This window comes from Lycorma delicatula, chromosome 13 (assembly GCF_047948215.1).
Source record: "Lycorma delicatula isolate Av1 chromosome 13, ASM4794821v1, whole genome shotgun sequence".
In the NCBI taxonomy this organism is placed as follows: domain Eukaryota; kingdom Metazoa; phylum Arthropoda; class Insecta; order Hemiptera; family Fulgoridae; genus Lycorma; species Lycorma delicatula.
Window position 1 is genome coordinate 27,920,263 of NC_134467.1, and position 14,107 is coordinate 27,934,369.

General features: G+C 29.1%; 1 protein-coding gene across 1 annotated transcript in view; it reads right to left on the reverse strand.

Annotated features, from left to right (window-relative positions):
* Positions 1 to 13,577, reverse strand: part of LOC142333705 (5-hydroxytryptamine receptor-like) — a 738,869-nt gene extending 725,292 nt beyond the window's left edge. Inside the window, exon 1 of the mRNA XM_075381137.1 lies at positions 13,493 to 13,577. The gene's annotated coding sequence lies outside the window, so the exon portion shown is untranslated. The remainder of the gene's footprint in view (positions 1 to 13,492) is intronic.
* Between the last annotated feature and the right edge of the window lie 530 nt (positions 13,578 to 14,107).

Sequence of the window (14,107 nt, forward strand, 5' to 3'; positions counted from 1 at the left end):
TTTAATCCTTTTACCATTTAATTTATTCACTCTGTCATAAAAATTAAATTCAGGCTCAATTTTTACTTTTTTGACTTTAATTAATTCCACTAATTTAAAAAAAAAATCAGGTGTTGATATAAAGAGGTTATCTAAAAAAGCAAGTTTAGTATATTGACAATTTTACCAGTTATGATTTTTATTTTAGCAAAAATTAATATCACTGCAGATACTGTTGAAGAATCTTAATCAGTGGCCAGACTTGGCATAATGTTTATATATTATACTAATTATCTTACTACTAGGAGGCTCCCTACCGTACACTCTAAGCAAATTACGTTGATCAGCAATATCTGAATCCAAATCGTGAAACCAAAATACGCAGCGAGCACGCACCAGTAAACGTATCCATTTTTAAAACACTGGTGACTAAATTTTGTATTAATGAATTCGTGCGTCAAAACTTGATGTGTTTTGCAATGAAATGAGATCTCAATCGAATCTGTACATTATATAAATAAATTGTTATATGCTTTTAAATTTGTGAAATTATTTTTGAATCACCCGGGAAAAAATTCTACGGTATATTTGAAATAAAAATTTATTAAGAGCAAAGCTGCTAACATGTACAGGAACCAAACAGCAACAGTAGCAATTGAAGAACATAAGAAAGAAGCCATAATAAGAAAGGGAGTCCGACAAGGATGTTCTCTATCTCCGTTACTTTTTAATCTTTACATGGAACTAGCAGTTAATGATGTTAAAGAACAATTTAGATTCGGAGTAACAGTACAAGGTGAAAAGATAAAGATGCTACGATTTGCTGATGATATAGTAATTCTAGCCGAGAGTAAAAAGGATTTAGAAGAAACAATGAACGGCATAGATGAAGTCCTACACAAGAACTATCGCATGAAAATAAACAAGAACAAAACAAAAGTAATGAAATGTAGTAGAAATAATAAAGATGGACCACTGAATTTGAAAATAGGAGGAGAAAAGATTATGGAGGTAGAAGAATTTTGTTATTTGGGGAGTAGAATTACTAAAGATGGACGAAGCAGGAGCGATATAAAATGCCGAATAGCACAAGCTAAACGAGCCTTCAGTAAGAAATATAAGTTGTTTACATCAAAAATTAATTTAAATGTCAGGAAAAGATTTTTGAAAGTGTATGTTTGGAGTGTCGCTTTATATGGAAGTGAAACTTGGACAATCGGAGTATCTGAGAAGAAAAGGTTAGAAGCTTTTGAAATGTGGTGCTATGGGAGAATGTTAAAAATCAGATGGGTGGATAAAGTGACAAATGAGGAGGTATTGCGGCAAATAGATGAAGAAAGAAGCATTTGGAAAAATATAGTTAAAAGAAGAGACAGACTTATAGGCCACATACTAAGGCATCCTGGAATAGTCGCTTTAATTTTGGAAGGACAGGTAGAAGGGAAAAATTGTGTAGGCAGGCCACGTTTGGAATATGTAAAACAAATTGTTAGGGATGTAGGATGTAGAGGGTATACTGAAATGAAACGACTAGCAGTAGACAGGGAATCTTGGAGAGCTGCATCAAACCAGTCAAATGACTGAAGACAAAAAAAAAAAAAAAAGAGCAAAGCCAAAAATGTTATGCAACTCTATACAGAATTTTTGTTTTATTTCGTAGATGATAATTGTTATATTTATTTATTACTATTTTTTTTTTATAATTAATAAATTATAGTGAACAAAAAAAATTAAGACGTAAAATTAAAACGTTAAAGAAAAAATAAATATTGAAAAACTTTTCAAAAAATACTGTGTTAAACTTTACGAATAATAAAATGAAAACAGAACTACACACGTTCACACGTTCGCTTTAACTTTCAGTACACGAATATAACAAATTTATTTAGATATCAATAGTTGGATGTAATATATGGCTTGTATACGAACATTGACTACGAAAGTAACTAGTTATATGAAGTCTGTTGTAATATTTCTGTAGAAAACAAAATAAAACCAGTCAAAAATCAAGAACATATTATTACAAGGGAAGTTCTTGACAATTTTTACGTGAACGTAATATTACGTCAAAAATCACAAGTGTTTACAAATGTTATTATGATTTTATAATAAAACATCTGTGACTTTAAAACTTATTTATTATTTTTTTAAATGTATTTTTTTATGTTTTTAATTTTAAATTTTCTAGAGAATTTGATTAAACAAAAAATGAAAAATTATACTTAGTTATTTTGTTAATGCAAAACAGATATATACAAATAAAAAGAAACTATGATATTTGCTTTACAATCATTTTATTTTAAAATACAATATTTCATTATTAAGTCTAAATAAATAATAAAACAATTTTTTTTCATGGATAACCCACTTTCAGCGATACTGAACGAAGTATTATTACAGAATATGGAAGACCCACCGGGTTGGTCTAGTGGTTAACGCGTCTTCCCAAATCAGCTGATTTGGAAGTCGAGAGTTACAGCGTTCAAGTCCTAGTAAAGCCAGATATTTTTACATGGATTTGAATACTAGATGGTGGATACCGGTGTTCTTTGGTGGTTGGGTTTCAATTAACCACACATCTCAGGAATGGTCGAACTGAGAATGTACAAGACTACACTTCATTTACACTCATACATATCATCCTCACTCATCCTCTGAAGAATTATCTAAACGGTAGTTACCGGAGGCTAAACAGGAAAAAGAAAGAAGAATATGGAAGAAGAAACTATACCAGATATGAAAAAAAATATATATATATATAAACATATATATATATTTAGAGTATATTAGGTACGTGGATGACTCTATTAGTAATTAAAAAAGAAATAAATAATAATGACGAAAAAATTCTGAAAGGAATGAACAAATTTCACCGTAACATTAAATAAAAGAATGGGTTATCATAAAAGAATGGTGCGGTTTTGAATATGGTTTAAATTAAAACAGAATTACTAACAGTTTGTGTTTTATTTTTCAAATTTGTCGTCTCAAACATTTTTTTACATAATTAATAAATTTCAATACGTGCGCCCTTAGTCGCTCGACAAATATCCAAACGATACTCAACTTCTCTCCAAACATTAGTTAACATTTCTTCGTTAATGGTTGTCATCGCTTCATTAATCCTGTTTTTTAAGCGGTTTAGGTCGCGAATTTTTTGCGTATAAACAACGTTTTTGATGTACCTCTACAAGAAAAAATCGCAAGGTGTCAGGGCTGGACTCCTTGGAGGCCAAAGTACGGTTCCTTGCCGGCCTATCCATCGATCTCCAAATTTTTCGTTCAAAGTGTCAGTGACCGATGCATTTAAGTGCGGGGGAGCACCATCTTGTTGAAAATGAAGTCGATGAATGTTTTCGAGTTCATCCGGCTGAGGAAAACAATAATTGGTTAACATGTCAAGATACGCGACTAAATTAATTATTTTTTCAGCAAAGAAGAAAGGCCCTATTACACGATTTTTCATCACACCACAACAAACATTAACTTTAGGGGAATCGCGTTGTTTCTCAATAATTGCGTGTGGGTTTTCAGAGCCCCATATTCATGAATCGTGTCTGTTAACGCATCCATTCACTTGGAATGCAGCTGTAAAAATTATATCGTCTAAAAACGATTCGTTTTCACTTATTCTGTCCGACATTTCAACAGCGAAATTGTAACGTTTTATACCATCATCGGGTTTCAATTCATGCAGTATCTGGATTTTATAACCGTGTAATTTCAGTTTTTTACGTAAAACTTTGTGAACCGTTGATTTTGGAATGTCTAATTCGACGCTTCGACGGGGGATGGACTTCCCAGGACTTCTAATTGCCGATCGTCTAATTAGTTCAACCGTTTCGTCTGGTATACTCGGTCTGCCGGTCGATTTCTGTTTCTTAACCGATCCGGTTTCTTCGAATCGTTTGAACCGACGTGTTATGTTATTTTTGTGTGGCGGATCTCTTCCGAATTCACGTTGAAACGCACGTTGAACTAAAATTACGGATTTTAATTCTGTCATCAATAAAACACACTTTACTTTATCTTTATCCGAGAACATAGTAACTCGCTAAACTCACCGCAACAACAATACAAGAACTGACGTTGTGGTTACAATTGCTGATATACAAACCTTTGGGTTGGAGGCTTTCAGGGATACCAATATAACATCTAGAAATTTCTCTACAATCTTCCTATGAATTACTGAAACCGCACCATTCTTTTATGATAACCCTATACATACGATGAGAAAAAGAAGGAGGAGGAAAAATTACTTGTTTAGACTTAATAGTAATCTAGATTATGAAATATACACAAAAGAAATCTTTACAGATAACATCATAGGAATCACCCAATGGAGCATAAATTAGCGGTCTTTAGATACATGACAGATAGATTATATAAATTACTATTAAAGAAACCAGCATATAAAAAAGAATTAAACACTATTTTTCAAAAAGCAGATGATCAGAAAAATAGAAGTAATTAAATGAAATTAAAACAACAAACGATAAAAAAACCTTTAAATGGAGTAAATTAGCATTTACTGGGAAAAAATTTACCCATTTAATCATTTCTTTAGTAAATATACTACTAAAATTGCTATAAATACAAATAATACACTAAAAATGATTTTTTAATAATAACATAGAAGAAAAACATATTAATGGTACAAAATAAGATGTAAATGCAATTTAACAAACATTGGACAAACGGGAAGAAAATTAAAATTAAGATATAACAAACATGTCAGATCGTTTAAAGATCAATAAAAAAAATTCTAATTATGCAACACGTTCAATAAAAGGACATACTCTAATAAAAATGAAAAATCAATGAAATTAATCCACAATTGCAGTAAAGGAAAAAGAAATAAAAATTTTAGAAAAGTTAGAAATCTTTAAATGAAAAAGTAACAATAAAAAAATTATAAACTAACAGATCAACAGTCAAGCGGATATCCTTTTCAAGAACCTCAATTTATTGGAAACAGGAAATAGATAAATAAAATTCAAAGATAAGTAAAACCATTCATAACAAATAAAGAAATAGAAGACCAGATAAGGCATGACGTGAAATATAGGGAGGGGCGTTGAGTAAAAGCTATATAAAGATGAACGGATTCAATCGTTAATAGGAATAGGTGGACAGCCCCGTCTCTGAGAGCCTGTATGCCCTGGCGTGCAGGTTTCGGTGAGGGGACAGGGACTCCGGGGAGATTTCGCGGGGATAAAATTAAAAGACTTAGACCCGGCCGGCGTGGTTGGTTTTGGGGGTTCGCGCGCTCCTTGTGCTGGTCGCGCTGGTTTGAGGCAAATTGCATAAAGACCGAGACCCGGTTTCTGTCGGCGGGGGTGGGTAACGTCATAGCCGGGCTTTGCCCTCGTCGGCGGGAATTAGAGGCAGGCAAGAAAAGATCTAGTACCGGGGCTGTTGACCTGCCGTGCCGGGTGTAAAACTGGTGGGCGGGAAGACCGCCAGAGTCAAAAGACACGTCTCTGGGCCGAGTATACTTATTTGGAGGTCCGGCCCAGGGATGTAGGAAAACAGAGAAAAAAAAAATGAACGGAAATTTAAAACTACTAGTACAATATATTTTGACAGTGAAGTGGCTCCAAAACGCGTCAACAAGTGATAAAAGAATAAAGCTTAGAAAGTTAAGCGGTACTCAACATAAAAACTATAGTGATTTTAGCAGAAAACAGCTAATAACACAAACCCATCGGTTTGGTCTAATGGTGAACGCGTCTTCCCAAATCAGCTGATTTGAAAGTCCATAGATCCAGCGTTCAACTCCTAGTAAATACGGATTTTAATACTAGATCGTGGATACCGGTGTTCTTTGATGGTTGAATTTCAATTAACCACTCAGGATCTCAGGAATGGTCGTCCTGAGACTGTACACTTTATTTTCACTCATACATATCATCCTAATTCATCCTCTAAAGTAATACCTGAACGGTAATTCTCGGAGGCTAAATAGGAAAAAAAATCTAACAACAAAGTTGTAGGACTTTCCCGTCTTGCGGTTTTTTTCTGATGCACAGCTTACACACACACAACGTAATTTATAATTTTATTTGATAAATACAAAATACAATATTTTGTACTATAATATTGTAAAATATAATAATATTGTACTAAAGCGCGCTCGCATACCGTATTTCATTCGCATCGGTGTGGCGGTACTATTAAATAAATAGCGGCCACATTATATAAATTTTTATACTTTAAATATTATTCATTTATTTAATAATATCGGTCACTTGTGACGTCATAATATAGTAGACGATTAAAGCATAGTGTCCGGCCGCTAAAGTGTAAGTGAGGGATTATTTAAAGCTTACTTTCGTTCAGTGAAAGCTAAAAAATCTGATGTGGACACCACATGACTTCCTTGTACTCTTATTAAATTTCATAAACACATTTTTAAAAGTACATAAAATTTTATTGTATTAATAACAATACAATTCTTCTGATCAGAGGTTAATAATTATTAATAAATCAATATATTTAAATCAAAAAAGAAAAAAGTTATAAAAAGGAGATGAAGTTGGATTCGAATTGACGTACCTTCCCCTTGTAAGATCGAATATTTCATTAATTAAAATTTTATTTGGCTATAACTCTGGAACCAATGAAAATAAATACCACTAATTATATATCGTTGAAATGTTCTCAATGAGAGCTTATTACTGCAGTTAAGAAAAAGTTCAAAATCCAAATATTTTTTGATTTTTTGGACACTTTTAGTCCAGTCGATTGCAATCGAAGAGAAGGTGCTTAACTAGATCTTACAACAGTCCTAAATCCAAAGTTTCAACATTCTATGACTAATCGTTTTTAAGTTATGCGAGATACGCGCCGGCCTCCGTGGCGCGAGTGGTGGCGTCTCGGCCTTTCACCAGGAGGGTCCTGGGTTCGAATCGTGGTCAAGCATGGCATTTTTCACACACTTTACAAAACATTCATCTCATCCTTTGCGGAATGAATTGCTTGATTACGGACCCGGAGGTAAAACAAACCAAAGAATAAAAAGTTATGCGAGATTCATACGAACGTACAGACGTCACGCCGAAGCTGGTCAAAATGGATTCAGGGATGGTCAAAATGGATATTTCCGTTGAATTCTTAAAACCGAAATTTTTCATGATCACAATACTTCTTTTACTTCGTACAAGGAAGTAGAAAATTTTGAAAAAATGTTTATGCATTTTATGTCCGGGATCAATGATAATAAACAAAGAATATATATATATATATATATATATATATATATATATATATATATATATATATAGGCATTTCTTGATATATGAAGAATTAACTTTAAATAAAATTTTTAAAAAATATTTAAAACGAAGGAAGAAAAAGAAAATTAACAGAAATCTTATATATCATTTGGAAGTTGTATTTAGAAAATATTTTATTTTAATTATTTATAATTTGCTATAGGTATAAATATGCTTTAGTAAAATTTTTCGAGAAAATTTCTCTGAAGAAAATCGAAATTGTTTTTTTTGCTATATTCCTTAACCCCCATGATCAATGCTCCCATATATAAAAATATTTGAGCCAATTTTGAAGAAAAACGCTTCAATCTATACTGAGATATAATTTGACATACATATATAAATATATTTTTTTTTTTATGTAATTGAATTAGTTGGATCCCAAAACGAAAAAAGATTTTGAAAACAGCGGATACCTAATTTTTGACAGAATACTACAGTTTTCCATTAAATAAAACTATTCCAGCTATATTCCACGGGAAGAAATATTCTTCAAATTAAACATGATAAATTATTTTAATTGAATTTTATTTAAATTATAACAATATTTAAACCAATTAATATTTACATTTTTTTTATATTTTATTTATAGTTTCATGAACAATTAAAAAGTCGTTTGTGACTTATCGGTGTAAGGTAATTGACTGTACCGGTAAATGTAGTCTTGAATATACTCAGGCCCACCATTCCTGAGATGTGTAGTTAATTGAAACCCAACTACTAAAGAACACTTGTTATCCACAATCTAGTACTCAAATCTGAATAAAAGCAACTGCCTTTATTAGGATTTGAATCTGAGAACTCTCGACTTCGAAATCAGCCGATTTACGACGACGAGTTTACGATTAGACCAACCCGATGGTTTAATTAATAATTTTAGATCAGTTAATTATAATCTTTCAACCATTTATTAGCAGTAAAATCATAAGTAAAATAAACTTAATTAAAAACAATTTTCAAAAATCAAAGGTATTACGAAACTAAAATTTTGTTATTTTATAATTATATTAGGCCACATACTAAGGCATCCTGGAATAGTCGCTTTAATATTGGAAGGACAGGTAGAAGGGAAAAATTGTGTAGGCAGGCCACGTTTGGAATATGTAAAACAAATTGGTAGGGATGTAGGATGTAGAGGGTATATTGAAATGAAACGAATAGCACTAGATAGGGAATCTTGGAGAGCTGCATCAAACCAGTCAAATGACTAAAGACAAAAAAAAAATTATTATATTATTTATAATTAATAATTAATTTATATTATTATTTTTAATTATTTTTTTTGTTATTATTATTCCTGTAATATTACGCCAAAAATATGTTATTTATATCCTTTATTAATCCCCCTTACTTAGTGTTAACTGATGATGAATGTTTAACCATAAAAATGCGTGTTTATTTATAATCTTTTTTTTTGTAAATATTTTTTCGTGTATATATATATATATATATATATATATATATATATATTTAATTTTCATTTTCATTAATAATAATAAAAAAGCCAAAAGTGTATTTGTATGTCTGTCTGTCTGTTCGTTTTGTGTATTTGTTCTGGCATCATTCGAGAACCAATCGATGAGCCGATTGCTTATAAATTTTTAGGATACATTAATGTTATCATAGGAAAGATTTTAAGCCATAGACCTAGACCCTAGCGGGGTGAAATTGTGAATAAAAGATATAGTCCAACCAATTTACACCTAAAAAAAAAAATTGTTATAAGAGGAAATAGTAAAGGGAGTTATAATTAACGTAAAAAAAATAATTGCGTAAGGGGTGGTGGTGGTCGGTGGGGGATTGAGGGGTTGAAAAAAAAACTTTCCAATACTTAAGTTGTAGATCATACAAAAATCTACAACTTTTATAGAGGTTAACAAAATTTTTTATAGAGGTTAACAAAAATCTACAACTTTTTTTAACAAAATTTTAAAATTTTTGAGAAAAATGGGAGAAATCTTATTTTTTTATTTTTCAATTCTACAATTTAATTTTGACGAAACTTGGTGAAAATATACCTTTCTGTGTCTTATAAATTATCACAAATATTTTTTTGACGTCAACTTTCGCCGGAAATCGCAATAATATCATTGTTATAACCCCTTTTCAACCCTTCACCACTCCCGCGTTTATTTTTTTTTTTACATCTATTATAAGATTCTTTACAATTTCCAATTATAAAGGTTCAGGTAAATTTTTTTTCCTATAAATTAGTTATTTCGAACGGTCTAATATTCTGCATTAAAGAAACAAAAATTAATCCACTTTAATTCATTATTATATTTCTATTACCATGACAACAGAAATAAAATTATGAATTTTTCGTCTTCAAAGGTTTAGTTACCATGGTTACTAATATTCTATCAATTTAGTTTCTTTTTCAGGTTTCTATTAAGCCTGAATATTTTAACTGTTATTTATCAGTATTATTCTTGTAACCATGAGGGTAACAAACACTGCGGGGGGATTAGGGGGCGGGGACCTCTGTCTAGGCGTGAATGGTGAGCGAAGCAAGCTCTGTGGTCCTGGTGTCGGAAGAGTGGGTGCCGGGGGTCTAGACGTTAGGGCCGAAAGAAGCGAGTTCCGACCGGCGTGTTTATAATAATAATTCTTCCTAATATTAATTTAGTTGTTTTAAAATTATTTTTTTTTTTTAAATTATAAAATTTTTAATTTCAACATTACGAAAACACACACATATTTATATATATATATTTTTTTTTTTTATTTATTTATTTTTTGTCTTCAGTTATTTGACTGGTTTGATGCAACTTGCAACTTTCCATGATTCCCTATCTAGTGCTAGTCGTTTCATTTTGGTATTCCTCCTACATCCTACATTCCTAACAATATATATATATATATATATATATAGAGAGAGGGAGAGAGAGAGAGAGAGAGAGGGAGGGTACTGGATAATTTTTACGTTAGATTTTTTTTATTGATAGTTTTACTAAAAAAAAAATTTAAATGTTTATATAAAAAATTCTTTCTCAATTAAAATCTGATAAACAAAATTGAATTTTATTATCTATTAACAAAAGACCATCTTTAGTAATTTTACTTCCCAGAAGAGTTTTGTTATTTGGGAAGTAAAATTACTAAAGATGGACGAAGCAGGAGCGATATAAAATGCCGAATAGCACAAGCTAAACGAGCCTTCAGTAAGAAATATAATTTGTTTACATCAAAAATTAATTTAAATGTCAGGAAAAGATTTTTGAAAGTGTATGTTTGGAGTGTCGCTTTATATGGAAGTGAAACTTGGACAATCGGAGTATCTGAGAAGAAAAGATTAGAAGCTTTTGAAATGTGGTGCTAGAGGAGAATGTTAAAAATCAGATGGATGGATAAAGTGACAAATGAAGAGGTATTGCGGAAAATAGATGAAGAAAGAAGCATTTGGAAAAATATAGTTAAAAGAAGAGACAGACTTATAGGCCACATACTAAGGCATCCTGGAATAGTCGCTTTAATATTGGAAGGACAGGTAGAAGGGAAAAATTGTGTAGGCAGGCCACGTTTGGAGTATGTAAAACAAATTGTTGGGGATGTAGGATGTAGAGGGTATACTGAAATGAAACGACTAGCACTAGATAGGGAATCTTGGAGAGCTGCATCAAACCAGTCAAATGACTGAAGACAAAAAAAAAAAAATAAACAAAAGACTTATATAATAGAAATCTATCTCTGGAAATACAAAATTAAGGCATTTGAATAAATTTATTCATCCAGAACCGTTATATGCTGCAGAATATTTACCAATAATCAATAAAAGGCCTTTTAAAAATATCTAAAAAAAATTTTTTTAAAGAAAATATTTAGTTCTATAAAGGGGTGGTACTACGTATATATATATATATATATATATATATATATATAAAGTCCACCCCAACAAAATATTATACTAGAAATAATATGAGAGAGAATATTGGTTTTTATGTCACCTTTTAAATATAAATGATAACAGAATTCCCAGAAGAAAATCGACTACATCTTTTAACCAGAAAATAAAATTAAAATCGTGGAAAAATTAAAAATGCGTAAATAAAGAAGGAAATAACTCCGGAATTGATAAAATAAAGAATTAATCAAGAAAAAGTTTTAAAAAAAATTGGTAAAGATGATTTTTTCGGGAAAAAAAATAATTCTAAAATAAAATATAATATTAACAGAAGAAATTCAGTAAAAAGTTTTAGAACCAAACGAAAGAGAGAGACATCAAGTGAAACGAAAAAAATATTTCATTTCTTAAATTCTGAATAATGATAATATATATTTATTGGGTTTCATAAATTGTATAATATTTTGTCCTGTTAAGAAATAACTCTTTAACAGGTTTTCATAAAAACAGGTGTGTTTAATTTAAATAAAGTCATACAGAAGAAAACAAAAAAATATATGCTTAGATAATACTTAAAATGTTGTCAAATACTTAACTAAAATGGTTTCAAAATGTAAATAAAATTTAATCAAGATTACATTTTGTAATATACAAAATACATTTTATAATAAAAGTAAAATAATGATTAAGAAATTCCCGTTAATAAATAATAAAAAAATTTTATCGTACATTTTCATATATCGTTCTAAAATATTTGAGGACAGTTAATTCAAAATCTTGTTTTTTAAAAGTTTTCTTACATCTAAACTAAAATAATTTGGTACTCTTGTGTACATTCTCTAGTATTATGTTTAAAATAAAGGGGTACATAGCGTTTTATTAGTAATTTTATTTTGGATAAATAATTTATATAAAATAAGATTTTTTTTTGTCTTCAGTCATTTGTCTGGTTTGATGCAGCTCTCCAAGATTCCCTATCTAGTGCTAATCGTTTCATTTCAGTATACCCTCTACATCCTACATCCCTAACAATTTGTTTTACATATTCCAAACGTGGCCTACCTACACAATTTTTCCCTTCTACCTGTCCTTCCAATATCTTATAAAATAAGATATAATACAAAATTATAAAAATAATAGCAACAAAAATAAAAAAAATTTAAATAACCAGACCAAAAATATATATAATATTTGTAACCCAAATTAATTCGAAGGCAACAAACACACAAAAAAAATGTAATATTATAAAATCGTTATTTAAGCCTGTTAAATAAAATTATGTACTGACAAAACGATTAATTATGTTAATTATTTTATTTTTATGAGTATATATATATATATATATATATATATATATATATATATATATGTAATTTATTTTTTCTAATTAATACACTGTTTTTTTTTTAATTTAGCTTTTTCGCCTCTTATCTTCATCATCAGATATTAATAAAATATTATAAATACAATTTTATATATATATATATATATATATATATATCAGTTAATAAAATAATTTATAAACATACATAAATATGTATTTAAATACATATTTTTGAAAATTATTAATTATTTCAAATATGATCAAAAATATAAAGTGATTTTTATTTATTTTTATAAATTTTTACTTTGTATTTTTTTTTTCTTGTAATTATTATTTGTTTTTAATCTAATTAATTAAACTCTTATACGTGTCAAAGTTTTCTTTTACCAATATATCTTTTGCTAATGAAAAAAAAAAATAGGAAAACTACTTCGCTCCTCATTTTCTTTAATAAGATTTATTATTATTTGAAAATTGTTCTGAAATTTTTGGAAGTGATTGGTTTTCTTTTCATATCAAATTACCTACAACTGTTATGGGAATAATATATATAAAATGTATATATAAATAAATAATGTTATATATATATATATATATAATAATATTATATATATAAAATGTATATATAAATAAATAATATTATATATATATATATATATATATATATATTTATTTATATACATTTATTTAATTTTTTTTTTCAAAAATATAATCTAATACCTGATTTTCGATTGTATATCAATTAATTTTAATGGTTTTTTTATATAGGTTAAATTTTATTTTTACATATATACATATATTGATATAATATATATATATATATATATTACAATTATTAGAAGAATAAAATTGGTTCTCCTAATAAGTAGCCGGTTAATAGGGGTTTTATAATTATATTATAATATACGTATATATTATAAAAGTAAAATAATAGATTTCTTCGATCCACTTATTTAAATATTTAAAAAGATGCTTTCATGTATTTTAAAAATTATATAATTTAAAATTTATTATAAATTTTAGTAAATTATAAATTGTATCATGCTTGTTTGTAAATTAAACACTCACCTTTACGTTAAAATATATGTATGTCCTTATAATTTGAATTTTACATCAGATTTTTATATATTTATTTATATATATATATAATTTTTTTATTAATAAAAATGTATTATTTATAGTAGTATTAATAAAATTATTCACAATAGTTTATATATATTTTTTGTTTTTATAATACTCAGACCGGCTGAGTTTATTTTATTGTATTATACGTATCAATGCAACAGATGTGTAACTATTTATTTGTGTAGAGTAGATGTATATAACAGATAACACGAATTGTCCCGAAGATAGGCAAGTTTTATATATCACGGGTGTGTTAAAAACGAATGTTATACACGATATATCTCGACCCTGCTGCGAGTTAGTCTCGCTGCTGGCAGACTGAACCCAGCTTTACTAACAGCGGGATACCATCTCACAGACGCAAAACTTCTCCCTCTACCGGTTACACTTCACCTTGTGTACTCCCTCCCACAAACGTTATATCTTCCCCTCCAATCCCTTGAATCATCTACTCTTTTCACCCTTAAACCATATACACATATAAGAGAATCTATCTCCATCTCATTCTTTCACTAAATAACCCCGTTCACTCTTTCTCTCTTTATTACAAAATTTCTC